The following is a 12,079-nucleotide window of genomic DNA, read 5'->3' as shown; positions in this document are numbered from 1 at the left end:
CATTTGAGACTCCAGTGGATTCTTCTAGAACATCCTTGCATATTGGATGGGTTCCTCTAGGCTGCCTTCTTAAGTGCCTTAGTAATTTCTTGGGGTTGTCTTGTTTGTTTTTTAAATATAGATGAAGACAGGTGTTTCACCTCCTCTGCAGAGACTTGTAGGCTTACCTGAGGATGTCTGTCACACGTGACGTGTCACCCCTCCTCCCCGCGCCCCGTTGAGCCCCTGTCTTACTGTCTCTTCAGACTTGAGTGAGTCAGAATCTTCCAACCTCATTTTGGTCTTAGGGGCCAAGTTGCAAATTAAAGGTGTTTTTTGCCGCCACTCCCTTCTTTTCAGGAGGACGTCTGGTAACAGTGATTCCTTTTCTAAAGCAACTGAGAGCATCTTCCTTCCAACAAACTCTGTCCCTCTAAGTCAGCTTCCTGGTTGCTGCCTGAAGAGGTCCTGGGGAGCCCCGCCCCCAGCACACTGCACTAGTCGGCCGTCACTCACTCACGGCCTGAGATGAAGTCTTGAAGAGCCCGTTTTGCATTGGTCTCATAGGTGGGTCCCTCTGCAATCCAGGCCTAAATTTCTGGGGTGGAACCAGTTAGACAAATTTATAACTTTACAATTTATAAACATTTACAATTGTTGAATCAACACACTGCAACCTTGAAAAAGAATATTTTCAAATTGATCCAGATTAAAATAGGGTTGGAGAACAGTCTTTAGAGAGTGTCAAGGAAAAGAGGGAGAGAAACAGAAATTGGACCTGGAGGTGCTCTGCAGGAGTCACCAGCTTCCTGCTGGGAGAGCACAGAGCCAAACAGACCTCGCCCCTCCCCAGGTCTCCAAGGCGACAGTGGGCAGGAGGAGGTTTTCTGTACCACCCTCTGCCCTGCTGAGGCAAGGCAGCCAGAGGAATGGAGCATTCTCTTGTAGTGCCACATTTGCATGGAAAATCTATTCGGTATTGCAACTTACTTCCAAACAGACTAGTGTGAGGAGCCGGAGGTTAAGTAAGGACAAGAAACAGAATTGTACCTACTCACTTTCTGTCCAGTCTGGGACCTTGCCCTCCTGGCACCAGAAAGACTGGTGAGAATGTCCTTTGGCTGCAAACAAAAAAGGAGGTGAAAATGGAAACAGCAGCCACACCTCGCTTTAGACCGCTCACTCCCCCTGGAGGTCGGTATCTCACGCCTCTCCTTTCCCTAAGGGGCCCACGTTGAGAGTTCAGTTGAATGCTGCCTGTGCGAAGTCCTGTGCTAGGGGCAGGGGAGGGCGCCTGGGCGTGTGGCACTGCTCGCCCGGCCCCCATGGCACTTCCTGTGCGCGGAGGGAGGGATGCAATGTGACGAGAACACGAAGACTGGGACTGGTGGGAGGATTAAATGGAACCATATGTAGAACAAAGCTGGGTACACTGAGAGAGGACAGACGCTGAGTTCCGGAAACACACTGTGGTGACTGTCCTGCCAAGCAGTGTGTGCCAGGAAGTGTTGAAACCAAGCACCCTGGGATGCACGAGACTGTCGGGATGGCCCGTGCAGCTGGGAAGGTGTCGGAGGGTGGCGAGGGTGCCGGAAGGCTGGAGGCTGGGATGGGAACAGGTTCCAGCGCTGTCAGTAGGTCTAGCAGCTGCAAGACCTTGGGCAAGACACTTGATCATTTTAAGCCTCGAGCTCCTCATCTCTAAATGAGAGTGACCCTTTTATTGGACCATTAAAGTTAGTACAGCGTCTGAGGAAATATTTGGTATGTGGTGGCTGTTACTATTTAAGAGTCGGAGAGAGTACAAGCACAGCTAATGTGGGCGAAGCTGCGGAGTTAGTGGCTGCTGAGGAGTTGAGGGCAAGTGGAATCGCACCTCCCAGCCTTAATTCAAAGCTGCATTTGAAGCTCTTGAGTAATAAGCACCCAGAACAGTAACTACCACATAGGACTGGGCAAATGTTTGTGAATGGATCCTGAAACTGAATTACATCTCCACCCCTCTCCCCAAGCCTGCAGCGGTACTTGCCTTCTCCAGCTTTATTAAACGCCTCATTATCACCCTGTTTCCCAAGCTGAAAACTCCCAAGCTGGAGGTGACTGAATCCCCCTCCCCTCCCCTGTACTTCTAAGAAGTCCCTGCGAGGTTCTCAGAAACGCCTCCTGGATTTGTCAGCTCCCCTCCACCGCATGTCTGGGTGGATCCTCGCTGCTCATCAGCAGTTGCAGCAGCCTGTTATCTGTCTTCCCCGCCTGGAGCGCTGCACAGATAAGCTGGAGCTGAGTCTGGAGGACAGCTATGGCTGTCTGACTTCTGGCCCTAGCATCCTGAGCCCTTGCATCCTGAGCCTGACCTGTACAGCCCCAGTTCTCCAGCCTTCTCTGCTCTGCGCCTTCGGACCCGCCAGCAGCCGCTCTGTGTGCGTGTGGTCTCCCACTGGAGCCTGTGCAGGAGGAGCCAAGCTGAGAGACCAGGGCATTTATGAATAGGAAGTGGGTGTGAAGTTCTGCTAGTGTCTCAAACAAAGCGAATTCCATCTCCTCCATTCGAGCTTTGAAATTCCTATCCGCCTCTTCCATCTTTTCCCAAAGCCCGTGAATTCCTGCCCACTCCTTGGTCACGGCCGTGATAAACCTGGAAACCATGGCGGCTAAGAGGTATGGCCTGGAAAGCAGTGTAGGAAATACAGTGGATCCGTCATCTATAGAGAGCTGTACAGAGTAACCGCTATTGAGATAACAAATGGACTTACCAGCTAATGATAGGGTGTTTACTGGTGGCCTACTCATGTCATGCCCATATGTCTATTAGCTGCAGCCCACAAAACAGCCGTATAAGCAACATCACCCCTATTTTACTGGTAGAATAGTGAGGCTCAGATGGGCTAGCCAATTTGCCCAAGACTGATAAAGAGCAAAGCCAGCACTCAAGCCCATGGCTGCAGGCCTGGGGAGTTTCCAATATGCCATGCCCATGTTGTGAGTCCTGCTGTTTTGCATAAAATAGGGGAACCAGTTTAAGGAGTTCAACATAAAACCTGATGAGCAGGAACTCATCATTTCATACCATGAGAAAGGGTCAACATTGTAGATTCGGTTGTGTACTCAGAAACCCAACCAATTAGCTTCAGAAAAGGAATTTATTGGCTCAAGGAACAAATGGCCAGAAGGTAATCAGCACTCCGTTTTCACCCCTCGGTCTGCCCGTCTCGGCCTGGTTTTCCTCTGACGGGCTCATTCCACGCGGCAACAATGTGCTAGTGGCGGCTCCACTCACTTGGCCTCCTCACGCTTATAATTCCAAAGAGCAAGCAAATGTCTCCTAGGGAAGCTCCTGGCGGATTCCAGCTTGGAATGCACATCCGTGTCCAGATGGGGATGAGTCAGGCAAAACAGGGTTCATAGGAAGTTGAAACCCCAAACAGGAGAGAGGATGATAAGAAAAAAACCTAAGCACCTAGGCATTTAAAATGAGGTGCAGATCCCAAGGTGCTGAACTGCCTTTGCAGATAACATCCTGGACCCCCTGCCAGGGCAGCTGAGAAAAGAGAGGGGCCGTAGTGCCTGGTATACCCTGCAAATACCCTGACACTCAGAAAACAGGAAAGGTAGGTTCCAGAATCCCTAGAAGGGGGCATTTGAGGCGAATCTCCCCAGCACTTATTCTAGAGTACAATATTAAACTGTGGGCTTGAGAACACCTAGAAAAATAACTGGTCCCTTCACTAAGAATAAGATACGGTAAATAATACCAACAATAGTTTATTGTTACTTATTTGGAAAGCCACTAGGAAGATTCCCTGGACAAAGTATACCTTGTTTCCAGTTAGACATGGAATGCCTCCTGATTGAGACTGCGAGGAAAACAGTGATCTCAGAGATTGCCCAGTCGGTGGATTTGTATCCCTTCCCCCCGCTGGTCATCCAGTGTGTGCAAATCTGGAGAGAAATCTTAAGTCCCAGGCTTCTAGATTCTGCACGGGCTCAGCTCAGCAGTTATCAGTCCTGCCGCACTCCCCGTGTTTGCAGATGGCACCACTTATTGAGAGCAAAAGCTAATATTTGAGTGTCAGAAATCAAGATTCTAAAGTATCTTGAAACAGTGGACTGAAACCAACAGGATGAATTTAAAAGACGCGGAAAGCAAATACGGTAGTGTTGCAGCTGCCTGTGGAACTCGGTCCAGCAACAGCTGTGCAGGTTCGCAGCCTGGGAGCCACAGGCGGCACCGCCCAGGTTTGCGTGACAGAGATGTTCGTGCAATGACATCTCCAGACCTCCCACTTCTCAGAACGTGTCCCTGTAGTTAAGTGACACGTGACTGTGTAAACAAACTACCCCAAGCCCAGATTCCACTTGCTTCATTAACTGAGCACCCAAACCAAGTTTCTTTGCCTTGTCAGTTCCTCAGAAATATATTGTTTTTGTTGGAAAAGAATAAAAACTGCCTGCCTCGGTCATTTCTTGAGGCCCCCCCAACCCACCCAAACAAAAAAGAAATAGAAAGACCTGCATTTAGATTTTTTAAAACCGGCTGCACACGCACAGGAGGAAGGAAGCGTGGCTTGGCAGTGGTGCACGTGGGAAAAGGCTGAGGTCTTTCGGCCGGCCCCAGGTTGAACAGGAGCCATTAGGAATGGAGCAGCTGCTTAAGAAGATAGTGGTCCTCCCGAACCGTTTTTATTTTAGGTACAAAAGGGCGATAGTGAAAAGTGTGTCTCTCCCCGGTGACCATTCCTCTTCTCAGGAGGCACCTGCTGTAAACAGCTTCTAGCAGATGCTGCAAGATGCATTCTGTGCACATAAAAGCAAACGTGTACTTTTTTCTTTACGTAAATGGTAGCATGCTGTACACCTTGTTTTCCACTTACCAGTAAAGCTTAGAGATTATTTCATATTGTTATTTGAAATGATTCCTCGTTCTTGTGTAAAGGACGCGTAGTCTTCTATTGTACATGTGTACCGGAATTGATGTAATGGGTCCTCTGTTGCCGTTGGACGTGTAGATTTTTTCCAGGGTTCTGCTATTACACACAACGCTGCAATGAATCACTCATTTCCAACGAGTGGGCGTGAATCGGAAGAAGAGCTTTTTGAGAAGTGGGATCACTGAGTTAAAGAGTATGCACACTTTTACATTTAGTAGCTGTTGTCCACGCGCTTGGTTGTGCCCACTAGCAAGGTGTGAGTGCCTGTTCTCGCACCCCCCCCACCCCACCCGCGGGGCGTGCTGTGAGTCTCACCGCTCTTTGGCAGCCCGAGAGGTAAGACCGGAACGGCACCTTACTGTGATGTTCTTATTCTGATACTTGTATGTTCTTTGTATTGTTTATCTCCTTTGTCCGTTTTTCTACTGAGTTGTCTTTTTCTTAGAGCTCTTTATGTATTAAAGAAATTTGCTCTTTGTGGAAGGAGTTACAAGTATGTTTTCCAGTTTATAGTTTGTCTTTTGATTTGTTTCTGGCAATTTTGCCATGTTTTCCTTTTAAGCTGTAGTGAAATGTATCCAGCATTTTGTATGACCCCTGGAATATATGTTATCATTCAAAGCTCTTTTCCACTCTGAAAATTTTAGAAAATCACCACTTGAGCCCTGACTGGTGTAGCTCAGGGGGCTGGGCGTCATTCTGCAAAATGAAGGGCGCAGGCCTGGGTTGCAGGCCAGGTCCCGGGTCGGGACGTGCGAGAGGCAGCCAATCAGTGCCTCTCTCCTCTTCCTCCCTCCCTCCCCCTTTCTCTAAAACAAGTAAACAAATAAAATCTTTTTTAAAAATCATCACTTGATTTTTAGTGCTTTTTTTGGTTTTGGTTTTGCATTTAAATTTGTGATCCATTTGGAATTTGATTTGCTGTAAGGCATGATGTATGGAGCCAACTTAATATTTTTTCAGGTGGCTACCTAACTGTCCCCATGCAATTTACTAAATTATGTATCTTTCCTCCTCTGATGTAAAATTCCATGTTTGTAATACTCTAATTCCAATATGTATTGGGGTTTAATACTAGATTTTATATTCTGCTCTATTGATTTTCTTTTGATACACTTGAAATAAAGTATAGTTTTTATTACTATTGGAAATTATTTTTGAAATGAAAGCCATAAATATTTGTTGTAGGAAGTTTGGGAAATAGAAACAACCACACAGAAAAAAATAAATATCATTCCTGAACCCACCATAAGTAACTAAATTTTCTGGTGTTTATCCATCAGTGTTTTTCTACATGATTATAATTCTTACTCAGTTAAGATGAGGCTTCGTAGGTCTGATTGTCCATCCCCCAAATGTGGTGCGAGCTAAAAGCCCAAAGTGGACCTGGGCCTCATTGCACCCAGACTGCCACCTCCCTCAACCCCGGCCCCCACCCCACCCCGCTCCCTGGCACCCAAGACCCAGGTGGAGTCAGCTTTTGGCTCTTCCCACTCCTTCCCTGTTTTCATCCTCGTCACCAAGTCCTCCTGTTTTCCCTGCATAGACACGGCTCTGGATTAGGAGATCCTCTCAACACACAGAGGAGGACACCAAGACCCAGAGCGGGGGAATGACTCGTGAGAGTGCTTTTAGCTATGAGAAACTCAACTCACAGCGGCTCAGCCGAGAAGTGGGTTTATCAGCGCTCGGACGTACTGAGAGTTTCGCAGGCAGGGTCAGTCCAGGGTGTGCTACCTCAGGGGCTCGGGGCTGTCGTCCAGGACCCCATCCTTGCATCTGCCTGTTCTGCTGTCCCCCGTGTGTGTGTGTTGGCTTCTGTCCTCACACTTTCCCCCTCGTGTTTTCAAGATGGTGGCAGTAGCTCGAAGCATCCTCTCCTCATGTAATATTACTCAAAGGCCAGAAGAGATCATGCCCCTTCCCACCTCCGTGGTGCCCAGAGCAGGAGGAGGTGGGGCAGTTGCGGAATGTAGGAGGGTGTTTTTGCTGGTCACAATGGCTGAAGGACCCTAGTGGGCAGGGGCCGGGGTGCTAGATGTCGTAATGTTTAGGGCTGTTAAGTGAAACATTAGCTTTTATTTCTCACAGTATTCAGGTGAAAAAAACTACCTAACTCTTTTTACATACAAACAGTTTTTGCATGGTTTTAATGGACCCTGAATTTTTTCAGGAATGCAACTTTCCTGTGAATTGAAGAAGGATTGAAATTTTTTTTATTTGGAACTTCAAAAAGAGTCATTTAGTCCTGGCTGCTCTGGCTCAGTGGATTGGGTGCCCGCCTGCAAACCAAAGGGTCGCTGGTTCGATTCCCAGTCAGGGCACAAGCCTGGGTTGCAGGCCAGGTCCCCAGTAGGGGGTGCACAAGAGGCAACCACACAATAATGCTTCTCTCCCTCTCTCCTTCCCTTGCACCTCTCTGAAGATGGATAAGTAAGATCTTAGAAAGAAAAAGTGTCATCCACTATTTCATACGTCAATGCTCCTCGTGCACCAGGGCTCCCAACTGCACACTCCGTATCGGCCAGTGTTTGGAGCTGTTGCACTCATGATTCTGCGGAGTGTAAAAATCCAGCTGCTCTACTTGGCTTTTCTGGTGTAGCAATGCCCCAATATTTACATACGAACAACATTATTTTATTAAAATTACTGCCCTCCCATTTCTCCTTTATTTCACACTTGGAGCATTCTACTGACTTTCAAATACGTGCTGTTCATCTTCTGTGGATTTCATTTCGGTGTAGGAAAGGAGGTGTAACTAGCTGTTATGCATAAAGCCTGGAAAGCTTCACCTGGCGCTTAAAATCCCTCATGCTCAGATTCAAAACCCACTTTTCGGGACCTGCCTCCTGGCAGCATCCCCGGATTTCCATACTTCAGCCCTGCCAATGTGACTGTTTGTTTTTCAGACACAACAAGCAACACTAATGGCACATAGTGAGTGCCTGCAACAGGACAATGAGACAGATACTTTCCTCATCCCCATTTTCCAGGTGGGGAAACTGAGGTCACCCGCTGAGTGATGCAACTGGGGTTCAAACTAAAGCAGTCTAATGCCAGTTCCCACTCTTAACCCGGACTCTGCATCGCCCCCCGCTCCCCCCCCCCGCCCATCCTTTCCCCCAGGATGCATGTCCCATTTCGGCTGCCTGTCAAGGTCTCATGCAGCCTTCTTGGCTTCCTGTCGGTGTTGCTCCGCTCATTGATCCTTGCTGGATCCCTCTGCTTGGAAATAATTTCTTCTCCTAGTGTGGCTCTCATTGCATTTAATCTGTGATTTCTATTGCGACTACTCCTTCAAGAACGGAGGTGACAAAGATCAGTTGCTCTCTCCGGTCCTGTTCCCGTCTCCTTCCCTTTCCCCCCAACAGATACTCAGCTGGGTTGTGGGTGGACTATGTTTATGTCCCAGCCCCTCTCCCCCAGTCACTCAGGACTCTGCTGACCCTCCCACTGGCTGGCACTGCACTGGGGTAAGCACAAGCAAAGCGATGCATCCACCGTTCAGAACCAGAATCCAGTACCTGGCATCAAAGGGCACTTCGTTGTCAGAAACACAGATCAAAACGCCACAGGGGCCACAGGGACCCTCTCCCTTGCCCGCCTTGACAGAATGTGCCCTTGCATCTCTCTTTCCCTCTTTCCCAGCAACTGTCATGCTCTGAGGCTCCTGCAGGCCGCGACCACGGTCTCTGCCTGGGCCGCGGCTGCCACCACTCTCTCAGCTCACGGCAGAGTGGGTCTCGTCCCAGCCTCCTCCAGTTGAAAAGCTGACATTTGCCCCCAAGGACGTGCCCATCAGGGTGTGTACATACGGCCTCCCGTGGCCAGACACACAGAATCTGGGTCTCCTCACCCGTCTGGAGTTAATCTGTGCCTCCAGTCTCCCTGCCACCGCCGATCAAGGGGAACTTGCCACAACAGCTCGCAAAATGAGCCTGGGTTTGGGAAGAGACTCAGTGACTGTCCTGCACCTGCACCTCAGTTCTGAGCAGTTCTGGTTTCCCCAACGTTCCAAATACCAATCGCGGCAGGAACCCAAAAGTTACTGACTTAACAGTCGTTGCTACCCCCTTGCAAGTCTGGAGGCCATGGAGTTCAGCTGTGCGGCTCTCACTCAGTGCCCTACACGCAGTCGCGGTCAGCACTGGTCTGTGCGGAGGTCCCCCCACCCACGCTGCGAGCAGCTGCCGCCGGACCCTCCGCTGGGGTCGGGGACAGCTTCACGGGCCGGAACTTGCACAGCTGGCTGCATGAGGCCCCACACTTAGAAGGTTTAATGCTCTGTTGCCACCATTTCAATTTTTAACTTTTGAATGAGGGGCCTGCATTTTCATTTTTGCACTGGCTGGGCCTTGCAAATGAGGTGGCTGGTCCTGACGGGGGGCTGTGGGCCACCACATTCTCAAGCCTTGGTGGCGGGGTTCCCAGGGCGAGCGCTCCAGGAGAGAGGCAGCCAGGCAGCCGCCCTCTCACCTTCTGTGACTGAACGTAAGTCCTCCTCCTGCAGGGGCGTGGCCAGGTCTCAGTGTGAGCAGCAGGGAGGGGCACTGTCCCAGCTGTCTTTGGAAAATGCAATTTGCGTATCTAGTGAGCAGATCACCTCCCATCCGGGGCCTTGACCTCCCCATCTGCAGGAGGGGTGGGGGTGGGGGGTGCAGTTCCCCTCTGGGAGAAGGACCCAGGGAGAGTGGGGACCTGGATCTTTGGAGCAGCTCCCAGCTCTTCCCCTCCCAGGTGTTTTGCCCAGTGCTCCGGGGAACTGGAACCACAACTAGGCCAGAGCATGACCCGTGACCCCAGAGCTGTCAAAGCCACTCCCCCGGAGGTCTGGAGCCCTCGAGGGAGGCGGAGACTCAGCGCCTGACATCTGTTTCTCCTGCAGGCATCTCTGCTTGGCTAACAACCCCTCTTCTTTCATTTCTCCCCCGGGCCTGTGGTTGTCGTCCTCATTAACTTCCCCTCAGCTCCCAGCAAGGTCCCCAGACTCCGAGCTCTGCTAATTCCCCTGTAATCTCCTGGCAAACCAGGAAGCTAATTAAATTGTGACTTTGTGCAGCCCTCTCTGTCAATCTCTGTGTCTCTCTTCTCAGTCTCTCTCCCTCCCGCCTCTTCCCTTTACCTTTCCTACTTGCCCTTACCTGCCCGTGACCTCCCAGGAAAAGCCCTTCCCTCCCGAACTGAGCTTACTGTTCCCTCCCCAAGCCCTCATCCTGACACCTCCACCCGTGTTCATATTCTGGATCCCACCCCTTCACGCCTCCTCCTCCTCCTCACTGGGTCAAATCCTCACCATAATTTAGGAACAGCCTGCACTGTGACGGCGTCCTGATCTCCCCAGCTGGAATGTCTCCCTCCCTGAGCTCTCAGTGCACTCTGCAGCTCTCTCCCAGAGGGACGCTGACCTCGTTTTCACCCTTTCCACGCCTTACGGTTCTTTGTGTCCACACCCAGCCTCTCTGCTACTTGACTAGCTCCTCCAGGCCAGAGGCTCCAGGTCTCACTCTCTTAGCACCTATCTAACATCGCTTTGGAACACTTCCTTGCTGTCTCCTGGCCCCAGGTGGCAACTGGTGCTCCAGTCTTTGTGTACACATTCCAGGAGGAGAAGAGGGAAGGCAGAAAGGGTGGCCTCTCAGGTGAGTCGGTCCCTAGAAAGCAGGGGTCCCCAACCTCCGGGCTGCAGTACCGGTACCGGTCTGATAGGAACCGGGCTGCACAGCAGGAGGTGAGCTTTAAAGGAATGAGCTTGAATCACCCCCACCCACCCTGATCCGTGGCAGAGTTGTCTTCCATGAAACTGGTCTGTGGTGCCAAAAAGGTTGCCGTAAAGCATTTTCTTGCCCGGTAACTTCTGCTTTCATCTGGTTGACCACGCCGAGATTCAGGAGACACGGTACACTGCCTCCCATCAAACTCAAGAGCTCACCTCTCCTTTTACAGGTGAAAAAATAAGGCCCAGGGAGGAGGAGAGGACTAGGGAGGCTGCAGAGCGTAGTGGGTAAGGACTGGGTTTTGGAAGTAGACCTCGGTTTGAAGCCAGCCCCTGCATTAACCTGTTTGTTTTGCACTTGTAAAACTGAGTTAATGATACTTACTTCAGGGAATGTTGAGAAAATTAAACAGTCCTGGCTGGTGTGGTTCAGTGGATTGACCACTGACCTGTGAACCAAAAGGTCGCCAGTTTAATTCCCCGTCAGGGCACATGCCTAGGTGGTGGGCCAGGTCCCCGGTTGGGGGTCTGCGGAAGGCAACTGGTTGATGTTTGTCTTGCACGGCACATTGATGTTTCTCGCCTTCTCTTTCTCCCATCCTTCCCTTCTCTCTAAAAATAAATAAATAAAGTCTTTTAAAAATTGTTCGTTGTCTTAGTGTAGATTTGGGTGCAAGTTGTTTATCTAGGAAGTGACCCCAAAAAGCAGGGTGAGGGAGCTGGCAAGTCAGCCGAGGGAGGACAGCGCACAGCACACACATACGAGAGACGGAGGTTTTATTTACCCGCTCACACTGGGGCCTCCTTGGCTGAGGGCTGCTCTGAAGGTGTTAACTCCCCACCTCCGGCCTCCCCGACACTCACCTCCACAGCTAAGGATGCCTCAGGAGGGGCCCTCGAAGTTTGGCAAGTTCTAGATCTGTCTGCAGGTGACCTGCCGGTGGGTGGGGCGCTGACAGCATCTGTGACATTCAGTAAAAGGACCTGCTGTTACAACTACAATCGTGTTGTGATAGCTGCAACTTAGCTACCACGTAGGAGCAGGCAAGGACTACAGCCGAACTCAGGGCTCTTTTCTCTGAGCCCCGCACTGCCTCCTCCTCACCTCCATTCTGGCACCCCCTTGACCACCACCAGGCACCCCCATCAGTTCACGGCATCCTCTTCCTCCGTGTCCCTTTCCCAGTGGCCTCTACCCCATCCCAGCCCCCTGCTGTCATCTGCTTCAGTCACTTGTCTCTACCCCTGACCCTGACCTCTCTGGAGAAACCTTTGGTGGACTCAGGGACAGTGTCAAAGGGCTTTCAGCCTAAGCCAGACCCCCTGCTGGGGTTTAATGGTCCTGCCTGGAGAGTCCTGCCTTCTTCCTTCCCATCCCACCATTGCAGCCACATCTTCAAAAGGCACCTTCAACGTGGCAGCCCTACCGCCACCTGACCTGACTGACTGGTGTGGCTCG

Source organism: Phyllostomus discolor, chromosome 6 (genome assembly GCF_004126475.2).
Source record: "Phyllostomus discolor isolate MPI-MPIP mPhyDis1 chromosome 6, mPhyDis1.pri.v3, whole genome shotgun sequence".
Lineage (NCBI taxonomy): Eukaryota > Metazoa > Chordata > Mammalia > Chiroptera > Phyllostomidae > Phyllostomus > Phyllostomus discolor.
Note: the sequence above shows the minus strand (reverse complement) of the source record.